At 44.4% G+C, this 18,763-nt stretch overlaps 1 long non-coding RNA gene across 1 annotated transcript in view; it reads left to right on the forward strand.

The window, feature by feature from the left end:
* The window catches only part of LOC144893302 (uncharacterized), a 122,711-nt gene that overhangs the window by 66,865 nt on the left and 37,083 nt on the right, over positions 1 to 18,763 (forward strand). Inside the window, exon 2 of the long non-coding RNA XR_013624349.1 lies at positions 11,183 to 11,296. This is a non-coding gene — a long non-coding RNA (uncharacterized LOC144893302). The remainder of the gene's footprint in view (positions 1 to 11,182; positions 11,297 to 18,763) is intronic.

The raw sequence follows: 18,763 nt of genomic DNA on the forward strand, positions 1-18,763 counted from the left end.
AAGAGCGGTTTTTGGTGGGGTGGTGAAAAAGCGATCCTTGCTCGTGGTGTGAACGGCTTTGGTGAGCTTGTTGGTGTGAGAGACTCGACCTCTACGAACTTTCTGAAGGATTCATTGTGCATGAAGGAGGTGGACAAAAAGGAAAAGAGCGTATTGTGTGGAAAAGGCGCTTCTTTGGGGTGGTGAAAAAACGATCCATGCTTCATGCTGTGCACGGGCTCGGCATGTGCTATATCAAGGAGTCGACCTCGATGACTTCCTGAGGGATTTTCTGTGTTGTATGAGGGAGGTTGATGAAAGGAAAGGGATCAAAGGAGAAAGGGATTGCAGAACGTTGATGAACCTTGGTTCCTGCCAAGCCCCGCTCTGACGAACGTTGATGAAGCTGCTCTTCAAACAGGCCTGAACCCCATTCCATTTCCATAACCATCATATCCTGTTTTATTTCAATCCCTGCAAATATTATTTTATTAATTTGCTTCCCTTCCCTGGGTTAGATAGAGTGTTGTGTGTGTGATGTTGTGTCGGCCTTTTGTATCGGTTGTATGTGGCCTGTGTTAATTGTTTCAGTCTGTCATTATTAATTAATTAAGTCTGTCATACTTATACTTGTATGATTTGATGATTGTATCGTTTTGCATTATTTGAAGTAAATTGATTGTATTTCATTTTGTTTGATTGACGTTTTTTGGATCGGGTTGCAAGCTCCCCTGAGCTGACAGTGTGGCAGTTTAAACTCTTTACACTAAACCAAAAGTTCAAGCTTCCAAAAAGCGCTCGGCCAGCTTGTGGGCCTCTGCCCGGCGGGTTGGGGATAGGACTTAGGGTCGCTGACATTAGTTACCCTATAACACACTTAGTCGGGAGTGACGTTTGGGACTCACGTCCTCATCCCCGACGCCCGTAACAATATATATCTGTAGACCGATTAGACAGCTTCGACCCTTGACCATTTAGATTTTCGACGTTAGAGCTTTACACCACTTTTGTTTTTCTTTCTTTTTTTGTATACAAGATCGAGGCTCGTGAAAGAGCTCACATTAATCACACAAAAAGTCAAACCGACACATAAAACACAAAATAAGGGGAGCAGTAGACAAGATGGGGAGAGAGAGGAGGAAGGACACAAACACAACATTTGAGAGCAGGGACATCGAGAGAACTGTGGGAGGGAGAGGGCTTGGGGGGAGGTGGGAGAGGTATAAAACATGTGGACACTGCAAGGACTTCCAGGAAAGAAGTTGGATCTTTTTTGATTACAAATAAATTACAAATAAATAATATCACCAATATTACAAATAAATTTGTGCAAAATAAATGTTTGTATTATGATTGGTGTAAATCATGACAACACAGCAACTCAGGTACAGTTAGATCATTATCCTCTGTTTCAACAAACCCATGCCTCTGTGGCGACATGTAGTGAGGCGAGCGTAGCGAGTCGTGGTACGCTAGTGTATATACATATATATATATATATACACATGAAATGAAAACATGAAAAGACATGAAGACACATGAAGACACATGAAAGCCCGCTTGGAGTTTGCAAAAAAGCACCTAAAGGTCTCTCAGACTGTGAGAAACAAGATTCTGTGGGCTTTCATTTGTCTTTCACTGAGGAGAGGCTTCCGTCTGGCCACTCTGCCATAAAGCCCAGATCGGTGGAGTGTTGCAGTGATGGTTGTCCTTCTGGAAGTTTCTCCCATCTACACACAGGATCTCTGGAGCTCAGCCAGAGTGACCACCGGGTTCTTGGTCAGCTCTCTTACCAAGGCCCTTCTCCCCCGATTGCTCAGTTTTGCCGGGCGGCCAGCTCTAGGAAGAGTCCTGGTTGTTCCAAACTGCTTCCATTTAAGAATTATGGACGCCACTGTGCTCTTGGGAACCTTCAATACAGCAGAGATTTTTTTTTTTAGGCTTCCCCAGATCTGTGCCTCGACACAATCCTGTCTCTGAGCTCTGCAGGCAGTTCCTTCGACCTCATGGCTTGGTTTTTGCTCTGATATGCATTGTCAGCTGTGAGACCGTATATAGACAGGTGTGTGCCTTTCCAAATCATGTCCAATCAATTGAATTTACCACAGGTGGACTCCAATCAAGGTGTAGAAACATCTCAAAGATGATCAAGAGAAATGGGAGGCACCTGAGCTAAATTTCAAGTGTCATAGCAAAGGGTATGAATACTTATATCAATGTGATATTTCAGTTTTTTCTTTTTAATAAATTTGCAAAACTTTCTAAAACCCTGTTTTCTCTTTGTCATTATGGGGTATTGAGTGTAGATTGATGAGGGGAAAAATGAATTTAAACGATTTCAGCATAAGGCTGCAACATAACAAAATGTTAAAAAAAGTGAAGGGTCTGAATACTTTCTGAATGCACTGTATATATTTGCCTCCTCTGTCCACTCAACTCCCTCGTCCTTGCTGTTAAAGGTTTCATACAATTCATCTCCGAGGAACTTCATGGTTTGGTTCAATATAAATTACGAATATGATGGACATGCTGCTTCTGCTTTCTCAACAATGGATGGAGGTCCTCAATGCCAAACAGGAAATTAGAGCCGTCTCCCTTGACATTTCACGTGCCTTCGATACGGTCTGGCACCCTGCTCTGCTCACCAAACTCTCCTCCTTTGGTATCCATGGAAATCTCCACACATGGCTGGCGGACTTCCTCTCTGGTCGTAGTCAACGTGTGGCCCTGAATGGGTTTCTCTCATCTCCTCTTCCTGTTCAGGCTGGAGTTCCCCAAGGTAGTGTTCTGGGCCCTGTGCTTTTTCTGGTCTTCATCAAAATTGCTTCAAAAAGGGGACCAAAAAACAACAACAACCATGGTTCCTGAAAAAGGCCAACCCCCGCTGTGCGGGGAAAAATGGCCTCTAAAGGTGGTTTATCAATGATCTCTCTGACTCTCCTGAAAATCCTCTCTATCTCTTTGCTGACGACTCTACTCTCTGTCGCTCCATTCCTCATCCCTCAGATCGGCAGTCTGCAGCCTCCTCACTCTCTGCAGACCTGGACAAAATCACAGACTGGGCAAACAAATGGAACATGTCTTTCAATCCTGATAAATCTCACACTCTTACGATGTCTCTCCGAAAAGACCGACTGGAAAACCCTCCCATCCACTTTCTGAATAATCCTCTCCAAGAAGTTCTGTCACTCAAGCTTTTTGGTCTCACTATTTGCCATGATCTTTCCTGGGAAAACCACATTTAAAATCTGGCCTCCAAAGCCAGTCGCCGACTGGGCATCCTCCGTCGTGCGAAGTCCTTCCTTGGCACACCTGAGCTCCTCACCACATACAAGGCTTTCATCCGCAGCTCTATGGAATACTGCTCTCCCCTCTGGTCTGGTGCTCCTGCCTCACACGTAGCCCGTCTTCACGCTGTTGAAACCAAAGCGTTCAGAATCATTGGAATCTCCCACGATGAAGCTAACTCCAAGGGCCTTTCACTCACTCACCGCAGGCAGGTTGGTGGTCTTTCCGTCTTCTACCGACTCCTCTCTGGCCTTGCCCCCCCAGCCCTCTCTGGGCTCTGTCCCCCAAATATTCCTACAGGTCGCACAAGATCTGCCTGCAACCCTCTTATGGTTAAACTGCCAAAATCAAGACTTTCTGCTCACCTTCACTCCTTCATTCCTCTTTTCTCCTGCCTCTGGAACAAACTCCCTCACTCTCTTCAATCCCACTCCACCCTCCAGGTCTTTAAAACAGCTGTTCACTACCATCTCTTATCCTCCCCCATCCAAAACCTTGATCTGTTCTACCCCCGCTAATTTCGGTCCCCTTGTGTTTTATACTTCTCCCACCCCCCCCCCCCCTTCCCACGCCTCCTGCCCCCAAGCCCTCTCCCTCCCACACTTCTCCCTGCTCTCAAATGTTGTGGTTGTGTGCTTCCCCTTCTCTCCCCATGTTGTCTTCCGCTCCTTCTTTTTGTATATTTTGTTTGTCTGGTTGATTTGTTTGTGAAATAAATGTTAGCTCTTTCACGAGCCTCGATTCAGTATACAAAAAAAAAAAAACTATGTTGAAATATATTGAAAAAGTCAAAACTTTACATGGGGTGTACTTAGTTTTTCACCTGACTGTGTGTGTATATATATATATATATATATATATATATATATATATATATATATATATATATATATATATATATATATACTAGCTGAGGTACCCGGCTTCACCCGGGTTGAATAAGAATAATACAAATATATGATGAAAAGAACATGTATATTTTAGAGCAATATCACAGTACATTTCCTACATGACGTTTTGTCAATTTTCAATTTCTCAAAACCTCTTGGTGTACAACATTTCTGGTTTTCTTACTTGGTGTCAAGACATAAAGATTGCTTGGTTTTCCAACCTTCGAGCAGCCCACGTACAGCTGGCCATGGGAAGTACCCGGCATTGCCGGGCGGGGGAAGCGAGGGGAGGAGGAAGGGGAGGGGAGGGGAACGGGGGGGAAGGGGAGGAGAGGGTGGGGAGGGGAGAAGAGGGGGCGAGGGGAGGAGGGGAGAAGAGGGGGCGAAGGGGAGGAGAGGGGGCGAAGGGGAGGAGAGGGTGGGGAGGGGAGGAGAGGGTGGGGAGGGGAAAAGAGGGGGGGAGGGGAGGAGGGGAGAAGAGGGGGGGAGGGGAGAAGAGGGGGGGAGGGGAGAAGAGGAGGGGAGGGGAGAAGAGGAGGGGAGGGGAGAAGAGGGGAGAAGAGGGGGGGAGGGGAGAAGAGGGGGGGAGGGGAGAAGAGGGGGGGAGGGGAGAAGAGGGGGGGAGGGGAGAAGAGAAGAGGGGGGGAGGGGAGAAGAGGAGAGGGGGGCAGAAGAGAAGAGAAGAGGAGGGGAGGGGAGAGGAGAAGAGGGGGGGAGGGGAGAAGAGGAGGGAGGGGGAGGAGGAGAGGGGAGGGGGGAGGTGAGGGTGGAGGGGGAGGGGAGGAGGAGGGGGGGGAGAGGGAGGGGGGAACGGCTAGCTTGGCAAGCGATAGCAGGCTTTTTACTTTTATTTTACCTCAATGAGGGCTATATATATAGTCCGTGCTTGGAGCCTTCAAGTTCAACATAAAGTTGTTTTATGAAAAATAATGCAGATGTATAACAATCCACCAATGCAAGTTCAGAAATGAATGCAGATCCTTTACTTTGCGATACAAACGCAATTCCCACCATTTCCACTCACGATCGAGGCCTCCACAGTTACCGCGCCTCTTCTTCCTCCGACAACTTCGTCTCGCTTCTTTCACTCAAAATGCACGAAATTCTGCCGCATGAAATTATGTAGAGGCCTTGTCGGGGGGATATAAGGTAGATAAGGAAGGTGTTGTAACAGAAGAATCAAAATAAAAGTGGAAGAACATAAGGAAATGGGAGCTATTCTGGACCCACAGCCAAACCCGACAAACCATTGCAATACACCCCGAACGTCTAGCGCCGCCACAAACTACACCATGGAATTGCAGCTGGCGCGGTTTTTTAAACCATTGATATTAAAATACAGAGTAGCCTATAACCACCAGGAGTTTATGCTGATTCCGAATCTGTGTCTAAAACTTTTCTCCGATGTGTAGTTCTTGAGTTATAAGCGGACATCCAGACAGATACACACACACACACACACACACACACACACACACACACACACACACACAGACACTCCTCCTTTATATATATATAGAGAGAGAGATATATATATATATATATATATATATATATATATATCTATATTATAATAGCCGTAGATGATTCTGTCTGTCTGTCTGTCTATCTGTTGGGTGTCTGTCCGGGGTGTGGCTTACTCGGTTTGCAGAGTAGCTCCACCCATAGCTCCACCCATTCTGGGAGTGGCTATAAACAAATATCCACCATTTTATTAACTCGCATAGCTTTGAGTCCTGTTTTGTAGGCCCGTGGTGTCTTGCTCTCCCCCAGTTTTATTTCAAATCAAATTCGATAAATCATTTCATTTTTCACAGTCGCTAACATAGTTTTAGACTCGGTTGAAAAAAAACGGGAAGAAAATCCGATGAAAGTTGCCGTTTATAGAACGAAATGAATTCTCAAAGGCCTGTAACTTCAAGGCCATTGAGTCTCTCTCACGCCTTTATCTCCAATCTAACTCACCATATGATTTCATTTTTATCGATGGTTTTACTTTTAGACTCGGTGTCAGCAATAATTGAGAACAATCCACACACGCGGGAAAATGCAGAGATATATTTTTTAAAATCGCGTCATGGTGTATCATACACCGCCCAACATGACACCGCCGGCAATGTGTCGATATATATTAAAAATTCGCTTTTGCTTTTCCGTTATGATATACTGTATTACTATTTCGTTTGATGATAGTCGTCACAAAAACGTCAACAATGATGCCGACATATATTTCTTCGTTTTTATTTCATTCAACATATTAGCCGGAAGTAAAATATGTTTCAGGAAATTACCGAGAGATATTTCTTCGTTTTTTTTATTAGTTATGTGCGCATACACTTTAAATAGGTTTATTTGAAATCTTTAATTTTCCACAAACATTCCACACACGCGGGAAAATGCAGAGATATATTTTTTAAAATCGCGTCATGGTGTATCATACACCGCCCAACATGACACCGACGGCAATGTGTCGATATCTATTTTAAATTCGATATATCATTTCATTTTTCACAGTCGCTAACATAGTTTTAGACTCGGTTGAAAAAAAACGAGAAGAAAATCCGATGAAAGTTGCCGTTTATAGAACGAAATGAATTCTCAAATGCCTGTAACTTCAAGGCCATTGAGTCTCTCTCACGCCTTTATCTCCAATCTAACTCACCATATGATTTCATTTTTATCGATGGTTTTAGAGTCGGTGTCAGCAATAATTGAGAACATTCCACACACGCGGGAAAATGCAGATATATTTTTTAAAATCGCGTCATGGTGTATCATACACCGCCTAACATGACACCGACGGCAACGTGTCGATACATATTAAAAATTCGATATATCATTTCATTTTTCACAGTCGCTAACATAGTTTTCGACTCGGTTGAAAAAAAACGGGAAGGAAATCCAATGAAAGTTGCCGTTTATAGAACGAAATGAATTCTCAAACGCCTGTAACTTCAACTTCAAGGCCATTGAGTCTCTCTCACGCCTTTATCTCCAATCTAACTCACCATATGATTTCATTTTTATCGATGGTTTTGGACTCGGTGTCAGCAATAATTGAGAACATTCCACACACGCGGGAAAATGCAGAGATATATTTTTAAAAATCGCGTCATGGTGTATCATACACCGCCCAACATGACACCGACGGCAACGTGTCGATATATATTAAAAATTCGCTTTTGCTTTTCCGTTAAGATATATTACTTTTTCGTTTGATGACAGTCGTCACAAAAACGTCAACAATGATGCCGACATATATTTCTTCGTTTTTATTTAATTCAACATTATTAGCCGGAAGTAAAATATGTTTCAGGAAATTACCGAGAGATATTTCTTCGTTTTTTAAAATTAGTTATGTGCGAATACACTTTAAATAGGTTTATTTGAAATCTTTAATTTTCCACAATATAATTTACTTGCCATTTATCATTTGATGATTACGAGACAAATTCCTCTTGAGGATCGTGACAATTCATGCGCTGCGTGGAAACTTCTATTTCCAAAATGAATGAGACGATCGATGAAGAACGCAGACTTGAACAGGATGCAGCAAGAAAACGAATGAGACGGGCGAACGAGTCCATCGACGAACGTCAATGCAAACTTGCGGGGTCACCCGTGGGAATCCCACGGGCATGGATGTGTGTGACATTTCGACATATTGAGTTAGATGCTGCACATTCATTTTTACAAAATGGTTACTGGCAAGTCATCAGATCCAGAAATGGTGTAAAAACCACCGTTTAGAGGCCATTTTTCCCCGCAAAGCGGGGGTTGGCCTTTTCGGGGACCGTGGTAGTTGTTGTTTTTTTGTCCCCTTTTTGAAGCAATATTTTACGGCCGGATGCCCTTCCTGACGCCAACCCTTTTTGCCGCCTTCAACGACAAACAGGGAATTACCAGTGAACTGGTACTCAATTAGCCGACCTCGGAAGGATGACAGGCTGAGTCAACCCCCCTGGCATTAATTCGGCGATCGACCGAGATTCGAACCCAGGATCCTAAGCCGGCACCCTAGCCGCTAGCCCAACACCAGAAATGGTGTCATGAACACAATTTATTTACGCACAAGCACAAAAGCAAGACGGGCCGATTTCCGATTCCGACGGGCCGACGGGCGAGACGGGCCGATTTCCGATTCCGACGGGCCGATTTGGAGCAAGAAAAAGAACGAGACGGGAGAAAAAGGAGAGAAACGAGACTGGGAAAGCCGATTGGAGAGGCGAGTGAGGCGCGATTGGAGAGGAGTGTGAGGCGCGATTGGAGAGGAGTGTGAGGCACGATTGGAGAGGAGTGTGAGGCGTGATTGGAGAGGAGTGTGAGGCACGATTGGAGAGGAGTGATTGGAAGGGAGTGTGAGGCACGATTGGAGAGGAGTGTGAGGCGCGATTGGAGAGGAGTGTGAGGCGCGATTGGAGAGGAGTGTGAGGCGCGATTGGAGAGGAGTGTGAGGCGCGATTGGAGAGGCGTGTGAAGGATTGCAGAGGAGAGGAGTGTGAGGGATTGGAGAGGTGAGGGATTGGAAAGGAGAGGGATGTGAGGGTTTGGAGAGGAGAGGAGTGCTAGGTGGAGAGAGGAGAGTGTCAGGTGGAGACAGGAGAGTGTCAGGTGGAGACAGGAGAGTGTCAGGTGGAGACAGGAGAGTGTCAGGTGGAGAGGAGTGAGGGGTCACATATTATGTGAAATAACTAAATTCACACCATTTCTGGATCTGATGACTTGCCAGTAACCATTTTGTAAAAATGAATGTGCAGCATATAACTCAATATGTCGAAATGTCACACACATCCATGCCCGTGGGATTCCCACGGGTGACCCCGCTAGTATATATATATATATATATATATATATATATATATATATATATATGTACATACATATACTAGTTCAGATCGTCTTTAGATTTAGGAAGAGGAACCAACAGAAGAACCACCTTTTGTGGAAATAGTTGTTTTTTTTTGTCATAAAACACCTTGTATTTGTGTTTGATATTTGTCCACATGTCGGCCTGTATCTGTTTATTAGTCCCCGACTGCTTTCACCAGAGAGGACTATAGGTTTAGCTGTCCATCTGTCTGTCTGTCCCTCTGTCTGTCTGCCACACTTGTAGTTTTCCAGACTTTTCCCCCATTGCTTTTAACATATGAACTGAAACTTGGTGCTTAGCTTTATTATATTAAGTCACAGAACAAGTTTGAGTTTTGGGGCGTTTCACCAATTTTCCACTGAATCATGTTATTTTTAGGCTTATAAAACTTCACATATTATACAGGGGTCAGTTTTCCACCCTTTTTCCCATTACCCTTTAACATATTCAACTGAAACTTGGTACATGGCTTTATTACAATGTTACAGAATCTACAACTTATTCTGTAGCTTTGCATACCGAAAACAATTTGTCTTACTGTATATGGCTCACAATTGCTGAGTACTTGTATAACAAGAACATTAATTGGGTCCAGTTGGGGACATGTATAGCAAAGCAAATGTCCCTCTTGTTATTCTCGCCTGAGGAGAGGGTATTGTATTTGAGTCCGTTTGCCTGTTTGTCTGTAACCACCTTTAGAGGCCATTTTTCCCCGCAAGCGGGGGTTGGCCTTTTTCGGGAACCGTGGTTGTTGTTGTTTTTTTGGTCCCCTTATTGAAGCAATATTTTACGGCCGGATGCCCTTCCTGACGCCAACCCTTTTTGCCGCCTTTAACGACAAACAGGGAATTACCAGTGAACTGGTACTCAATTAGCCGACCCCGGAAGGATGACAGGCTGAGTCAACCCCCCTGGCGTTAATTCAGCGATCGACTGGGATTTGAACCCAGGATCCTAGGATCCTAAGCCGGCACCCTAGCCGCTAGCCCAACACCAGGGTTAAATCTGTACAGAATAAATATGATGTTCTCTGCAACCATTGGTCCAATTGACAGAAAATTTTCACCATAGGTGCAACTCCACCTGTAGAATTTTTTATGATGATTATGACGTCATAGGTCACGTGGGTCGGACGCCATCTTGGAAAAATCGAAAAATTTTGCACCTCTATCTCCAAAAGCGCTGAATAGAAAAAAATTGACACATGGCTCATTGTAAAGAACTCTCCATGAAGAATAAAATATGTTAATAATGATGTCATAGGTGCCTCCATTATGACGTCATAATTCAACAAGTACAAAACTTCATCCTATCAAGATGAAATTTCTTGAGCGCCATGTCGGCATAAACTGGTGGGAAAAAAATAATAATGATGATGTCATCGGTCACGTGGTTCGGCCGCCATCTTGGAAAAACCGAAAAACTTTGCACCTCTATATCTCTGAAAGCGCTGAATAGAAAAAAATGAGACATGGCTCATTGTAAAAAAAACTCTCCATGGGGAATACAATATGTTAATGATGATGTCATACTGTCATGGGTGCCTCCATTATGACATCATCATTCAACAAGTACAAAACTTCATCTGATCAAAATGAAATTTCTTGAGCATAATCTAGGAATAAATTAGTTCAGGAAAAAAATAATGATGACGTCATCGATCACGTGGTTCGGCCACCATATTTGTTTTAACACAAAAGCCTCAAAAACCACTGAAAATACATCCTGGTGAGGGTTGGAAATCTCTGATTGCTCTTTATTGTTTCATTTGTTTTAATTGTTGCCATGCCATTCTTTCATTCCCCAGCTGCATTCTCTGTGACTTGTAATAAAATACATTATGAGCCCTGAGGACCAGGTGACAGGCTACCCCAAATGTGGAATTGTCTGTCTTGTTCTTTATTAGCAGATGCTTTGATTAATATGGGCAGATATTGCTTTAAAAGTTTTACTTTGTGTTCTTTCAGGTTGGCCTTTATGGGTTTGGTGTAATATGCTTCCAATGTGAAACGTCCGCTTACAAAGAGTGGATTCTAAGGTTCTTGTTTCGTGATCCATACTAAACTCGTGTTCCAAATCCACAGCTATTGTTATATTGGTGAAGTCCTCAAACCAGGCATAAACATGCTTTTTCAATGACACCTTCTTTTCTTAGATCAACCTTGTGAAGACCTGCTGTCTGGATTGCTGCCTGACTCTGCTTTCTCTGCCTCATCCATTCTGTCGCCTGGACATGCGCCTCGATTTGCACAACTGAACCAGAGGGATGGTGAGAATTATAGATGTAGAATTGGGAGTGATTGTGCCCATCCCAGGTTAATTTTTACACAAGGATAGTATTTGATTATGTGATCAGATATGCCAATTACGGTGGCCTTGAAAATGTTTAAAAAAAAATTAATGGCATCAATCAGTTTCAATATAGCAGCACATTGTGCAAAGAGATCCAAATTAAGAGAAATATACCTGTGGAGCATGAAAATTGTGTGGACATATCGATGATAGAGGTAGAAATATGCACCGATATGAGCCAATTGTATCTACAATAATGAATGAATGAATCTACAATAATGAATAAGTTAAAACCCAACCATATTTTCGGCAGTTTGCATTGAACTCAATGTGAATTAACATTATAGAAACCGCAATTTGGATGATCCTCATCATTAAAGTCGTCATTTCTAAATATGAAGGAAGAACCAGACTCATGGAGCAATGGTATATAGACAGAGTCTGCTCCAAGTCAGGGCAGTCATTGGTTCGAACCCTGGTGTTGTATGTATTGCAAACCCACAAGGAATCTCAGGCATGATCTTTAGTCATGTGTGTTATTTTTTCCAAGATGGCTCTCACACTCGATCAGTTCTTACATCTATCAGAGACAGCACCTATCACGCAGGAACAGTGGGTACAAGGAAGCAAATGTCACAACAGACATTGCTGTATAGTCCTACTAACTGTTGGGGAATATAGTTCTGCTAAAGCTCATGCCTAATAAATAGGTGAAGCTGAGGCTACTGTTTAGCTGGCAGAGCCACTTTTAAATTTGTATGTACAGTTTGTCTATATATATATATATATATATATATATATATATATTGTTACGGCCCGCGGATAAGATGTTGTGTTTGCCGAGCGGATGGCCCCGCGGTCGTACAGTTACCCCGACTAACCCGATTCCCGAACGCTGGCAGGATCGCACCACAGATATTCAATAGGGAAAAGACTAAGGCGACACGGATGTGAAGAAGAAGCAGACAAAAAGGTTGGAAATACGAATATAATTTATTTGCTATTTACAGGCTCAAAAAAACCAAGGAGAAGGAAAGATAAGAAAATAATATACAGAAGATTTTAGACACAGTGCAACCTAGCTTATACAAACTTAATTAAATACCCAGGACAGAACAAACAAAACAAACTCACGTACACAAGAAGGATGGAAAGGCAGGAGGTGGATGGCTGGAGGGAGAGGAAAGTCCAAGGGGTCCTGCAGCACGATCGGCGCGTTTGGCAGCCGCCGTTCCTTCGCGGCCCTGCTCAAAACCGCCGTCCAGGCCCCAAGCGGCTGTTGAGTGTTGTTGCTGCTGTGGCCGCCGCTGCTGCTGCTGTGGACGTCGCGTGCTTTGCCAGGACTACAACAGGCTTTGTGCTTCCCTGGATGATGATCTCCTTAATGTTCTCTATGTTCTTTTGCTCACATGCCAGCCTCGGACTCTGTTCGGAAAAGCACCAGCTCAGGAACAAACATCGGTCCACTTGACCAGCCGTTGCTGTGTACAAAGCTTCCTTGGGTGATCTCAATGTACTCTCGCAGTTGGTTCTCTTACAGTTTCTCTCTGGATGATCTTTTTACACAACTCAGCAACTACTCCACTCCACAACGTCTTTGCACGCGTGCTTTTATAGCGCCTCCGGCGATCAAGCCGCCGGCCTTCAGGACACGCCCATCGGTGTGCTCACCTCGGCCCTGGTTGGTCGCGCGACCCTCTGGCTCCGCCCTTGATGACGACGGGCGGGCACGCCTTTCTTCCCCGACCCGAGCACATGTTCAATGGTGGTTTTGGAGGGGATGTAATTGGCAATCGAGGCTTGGCAATGATGAAAGGCAATGAAAGTTTTGGGAGTGGGAATGGGGAATGAAAGGAATCTACTCTATTTCACTTGGTGCAATGGAGTGTCATCTTAATGGGAGACAAGGCCTTACCCTAATACACATAATAAAGATATAACTATCAACCAGGGGGAAATCTATGATTGGCTAACGTGTATGCTTTATGGAATTAACTACGGGAACGCCCTTTGACCTTTATACAACACTGGAGGCAGGAGGGTCCAGACTTAAGCAATAATTCACAACAATTTACTACAATACAACACAATAAAAAAAATACAATCCTCATATCCGCAACAATATGTATACATGTATATGTATACATCTACATTTAGGTGTATATGTATACACCTACATAAGTACACCCCTACATTTATCACGACTTCAAATACCTAAAATTAGAATCAGGTGCACCAGCTCAGGTGCAAATGATTAGAACATCGTTAGAGAGGATCTTAGAGGAACCTGTCTTATTTAAACCTCACACATTTAGTTTAGTTTGCTCTTTGTTGTTGAAGTGTGCGGCGTCACCATGCCTCGATCAAAATAGCTCTCTGAGGCCTTCAGAAAGAAGGTTATAGATGCCTACGAGTCTGGGAAGGGATTTTAAAAGATCTCCAAACAATTTGAAATCAATCATTCGACTGTCTGGAAGATCATTTTCAAGTGGAGAAGATTCCAAACAACTGCCAACTTGTTCAGGCCAGGCCGCCCCAGCAAGTTCACCCTGAGAGCAGACCGCAAGATGCTGAAAGAAGTCTCTAAGAACCCCAGAATGTTATCACGGGACCTACAGGTAGCTCTTGCCACTGTTGATGTCAAAGTGCACGAGTCTACCATTAGAAAAAGGCTGCACAAATTTGATCTACATGGGAGGTGTGCCAGGAGGAAACCTTTGCTGTCCAGAAAGAACATCAGGGCAAGACTAAAGTTTGCCAATGAACACCTCGGCAAAGACCAGCACTTCTGGAACAATGTGCTCTGGACAGATGAGTCAAACGTAGAGCTATTTGGCCACAGTACCAGAAGACATGTTTGGCAAAAACCAAAGACAGCATTTGACCACAATAACTTGATACCAACTGCAAAGCCTGGTGGTGGAAATATTATGGTTTGGGGCAGCTTTGCTGCATCAGGGCCTGGGCAGCTCACCATCATAGAATCCACTATGAATTCTTCATTGTACCAGAGGGTGCTTGAAGATAATGTGAGGCCATCTGTCGGAAAGTTGAAGCTCAACCGAAGGTGGACCTTGCAACATGACAATGACCCGAAACATACCAGTAAATCCACCAAGGAATGGCTGAAAAGAAAGAAATGGAGGGTTCTGGAATGGCCAAGTCAAAGCCCGGATCTAAATCCCATCGAGATGCTGTGGAGGGATTTGAAACGGGCTGTGCATGCAAGAAACCCCTCAAACATCGCACAGCTGAAAGAATTCTGCATGGAGGAGTGGGCAAGAATTTCTCCCAGTCGATGTCAAAGACTGGTAGACAGTTATAAGAAACGCCTACTTGAGGTTGTTTCTGCCAAAGGGGGCAATACCACCGATTAGAGCCAAGGGTGTACTTACTTTTTCCACATGCAAATTTGCATTTATGTTTATTTAAATTATACAATGGACTTCAAAATGTAAATGTTTCATGATATTTGTTATATTATATCACCTTTATATGTCAATATTGTTGAAATGAAGATCAAATAGCTGTATGTTGAAATATGTTGAAAAAGTCAAAACTTTACATGGGGTGTACTTACTTTTTCACGTGACTGTATGTATATATATCTTTCTGACACTGCTTCCGGTGCACGAGCTGCCATCCATAGGAGCACCGACAGCCTGCTCACGAGAGGGTCTTCCTCCAATGTGGGGTCAAATCCATGTCCGCTATTACAAACACCACTGGGGGTGTAGTAGCGCAATTGTATAACTGAACAGGATTATAAATAATTAATTGACATATGTTGGAAAATGACACACCCAAACCGGTGTCAGAGTCACCCAGGTAGCTCAAATGGCAGAGCACTGGTGCAGTTCGCCAGAGGCCCTTGGGTTGGTTCCTGGTCTGTGTGTGTAATTTCCCACATATGCCAATATATACAGTGTGTATATATATATATATATATATATATATATATATATATATATATATATATATATATATATATTGTTGTGGATATATATATATATATATATATATATATATATATATATATATATATATATATATATATTGTTGTGGATATGAGAATGGTGTTTTTTTTTTTGTGGTAAAATGTTGTTGTAAAAGGTTGTGGTAAAATATCACCCTCCGTCCTCCATTTGTTGTTGTATAAAGGTCAAAGGTCGTGCCCGTAGTTATTTCACAAGCACCCATGTAGCCAATAATAGATTTCCTCCTTGTTGACAGTTATTTCCTTATTCTGTGTAGTAGGGTAAGGCCTTGTCTTCCATTAATTTGACACTCCATTGCACTGCATTAAATAAGGTAGATCCCTCCGACATGGCATCTTCAAAGTGCCAGGTTTGCCAGGTTTGCTGCAATTGCCAACTGCATTTGGGCGGTTTTCTTCATTCGCCATTGCTGCCCTTTGGCTGGGGCTAGCTCGAATCGCCCCAAAACCACCATTAGCCACGAGGTAATGTCGGGGAAGAAAGGCGTGTCTCCACCTCGTCATAGAGGGGAGGAGTGAACCAGCCCTTGCCGACCAACCCAGAACGAGGGGTTGGCTTTAGAGGGCGGAGAGAGAACGTTTGGGGGAGGTTCGCAAAAGGGTCAAGGGTGGGGCTTATATAACCCGCGGGAGACGCCCCCAGAAGAGTCGAGGAGGGAGGAGATCAGATGACAGACAAGCCTGAAGAGAGTCCTGCGAGTTTGTGAGAGAGGGAGAGAGAACCCGTCACACCAGACCCCCCACCAGCAGCATTGGCTCCACCAGGCAGCTCCGACCCGTTACCCTGCGCACACCACAGGATCGGTGGCATCGGCGGCCGTCGAGGTCCAGCCCGACGTCCCGTGCGGGATCAAGCTCCAGCCAGCTCCATGCCTTCCTCCCCCTCCAGCCACCCACCTCCTGCCATTCCTGTCATCATCCCTCGTGTGAGTTTGCTCGTAGTCTGTTTTGTGTGTCTTGTCCTGGGGTTATAATTAAGACTGCATAGGTAAGCTAATTTTCACTGTGTCCTTCTGGTCTGTCCCTCTTTCTGTCTTTATTTTATTATCCTTCATTCTTCCTTGGTTTCTTTGGTCCTGTAAATAGTAATAAATTATAATCGTATTTAAAACCTTTTTTTTGTCTTCTTCTTCTTCTTCATCACATCCGCGTCTTTGTCTTTTCCAAATTGAATATCTGTGGCACGATTTGGCCAACGTTCAGAATCGGGTCTAGTCATTAACGGTTCGGGCCGCGGCGCCATCCGCTCGGCAAATTAACATCTTATCCGCGGTCCATAACTATATATATATATATATATATATATATATATATATATATATATATATATATATATATATATATAATCGGAAGATTAAATCAGACGCGGACGTCGCTTCAGGACTTCGATCTTTAATTTTTGACAAGCTTTCGACGAACAAAGGTCTTCTTCTGAGTCGGCCCCAAGTTCAACGGAAGAACTTGGGGCCGACTCAGGTGTAATGGTATTGGAGACCAGGTGTCAGGACTCAGGTGTAATGGTATTGGATACCTCATGGTATTGGAGACCATGAGGGGCCTTTTTCATTTGAATAAACCCTTATATTAATTTTGTACATATATCTGAACGCAGTTACCGGGTGTTTGATTTTAATAGATAAGGCTGCGGGGCTCTCGCCGTTCCCCTCCATTCCGCGCGCTTAAGGGTTTTCGGTGTTGTTTTTGGAGTCCGCTATTGAGCTTCCGCTTCGGGAGTTAAACCTTCGTAATCGGCATCCGCAACTCTGGTGTTAATCTGAGTTGCGCGATATTTGGTGTCAGGTAGTAGGGATTCGAACCCGTCGGACAAATTTTTTTGTCGAGACATTGACACGGTCAGGCGTACATTGCGCCCGACGTTCGAACGCAAAATTTTTATAGGCGAGGCGGAGAAATTTGATCGTTGATTGGACATACGGAGCGCGATATCGCGTCTTCGTCAAATTTAAATTGTGTTTCTGGAATTAAAATAAATACGCGCGTGGGAAACGATCTTCCGAAAAGCGCATGTCGGAGATTGAGGAGATGGAGGTACGCAGCGAGGCCTCCGTCAGTGAAGGGAGTGAGCCGGAAATGGGGGAAATGGAGGTTAGCGTTGGAACTTCCCCCGCCGGAGGGACGGCCCCCATAGACACCCAGGCCTTAATGGAATTTATGCAGGGAATGAAAAGTGGGTTGGAAAACCAAATTCTGGGAATGAATGACAAAATGGATGCTCAGAGTAATAAAATTGGAGGGCTGGAAAACAGAATGAGTAAGGACTAAGGAGATGGGAGAAATGAAAAACAAAATGGAGTCCCAGGGAAATGAATGTAGGGAAGGAATGAAGGGAATGAGTGATCGATTGGAGGGAAAAATTGAAGGAGTGGGAAATATAATTGATGAATGGACGAATGAATTGAAGGAAGGAAGAACGAATGGTGCCGACGGGGCTCAGGAGCCGGGAATGGCAAAATTGGGAATTGCAGTGGGAATTGCAGTGGGAACGGCATGTGTAGAGGTGAATGGGGAATGCCTGCAGGGAATGGCAATTGTGGCATGTGTACAGGTGAGCGTGGAGTGCCCACAGGTAGATGGGGAGACTGAAGGTGCACAGGTGGATGGGGAATGCCAACAGGTGAGCGAGGAATGTGAGAATTGTAATGGGGAATGTTTCCCACATTCTGGCCTGGTTATTTGTCGGGACCGGGTGGATGTCACAACACCTCAACAGGGGGATGAATTGGAATTGGTGCAGCACCAGGGCGGTGGTGCAGAGCAATTGGGGGTCCGTGCAATAGAGCCGGACCGGGTATTTATTGGGGATATTGATGAAAGCCTGGCGGGGCCAGAAATGAGTTGTGATGGTAATGATGATGATGATGATGAGGATGATTTGATCCAGCGGCTGGGGACCTGGGACAGTCCCATGGAGGTAGAGTTTGTTCAGGCCCAAAGGAGTTTAGGGGAGGAGGTGAGTCGGTCCGAGGAGGTGGTTGTGATGACCGAGGGGACCCTCACCGTGCACTCTGATTGGGCAACAGAGGCTCCAAAATTACAGAACCAGTTGGGGGAGTGTGTTGACTCCGGGCTGGATTCGGACATTGGAGAATCGGGAGATCGAGCCTCTGACGATTTGGTCCCAGTAGGGAATTTGGACCAGCTGCAGGGAGGGGCAGAACAACCTGTGGTAGAGGTTGTTACCTGCAGCTGCGGTGATTGGTCACCTGGAGCCAAAATTTCTAAAATTAAATTTAAAATTAAATTTAAATGGGAGATTTATTTGGCACAGCCATGGTTGGAGTTGGTCCCCGGGCTGCGGGATTTGGACATGGAGAGGTCATGGGAGATGGCCTCAGGTAAAAATTGCCCTTTTGTAAATTAGGGAATGCCAGCCAGCTGGGCGGCTGTGCTGGCGAGATTTGGACGTGGGGTCCAGCCTTGGGTGTC

The sequence above is a fragment of the Myxine glutinosa genome, chromosome 1 (genome assembly GCF_964187855.1).
Source record: "Myxine glutinosa chromosome 1, kmMyxGlut1.1, whole genome shotgun sequence".
Lineage (NCBI taxonomy): Eukaryota > Metazoa > Chordata > Myxini > Myxiniformes > Myxinidae > Myxine > Myxine glutinosa.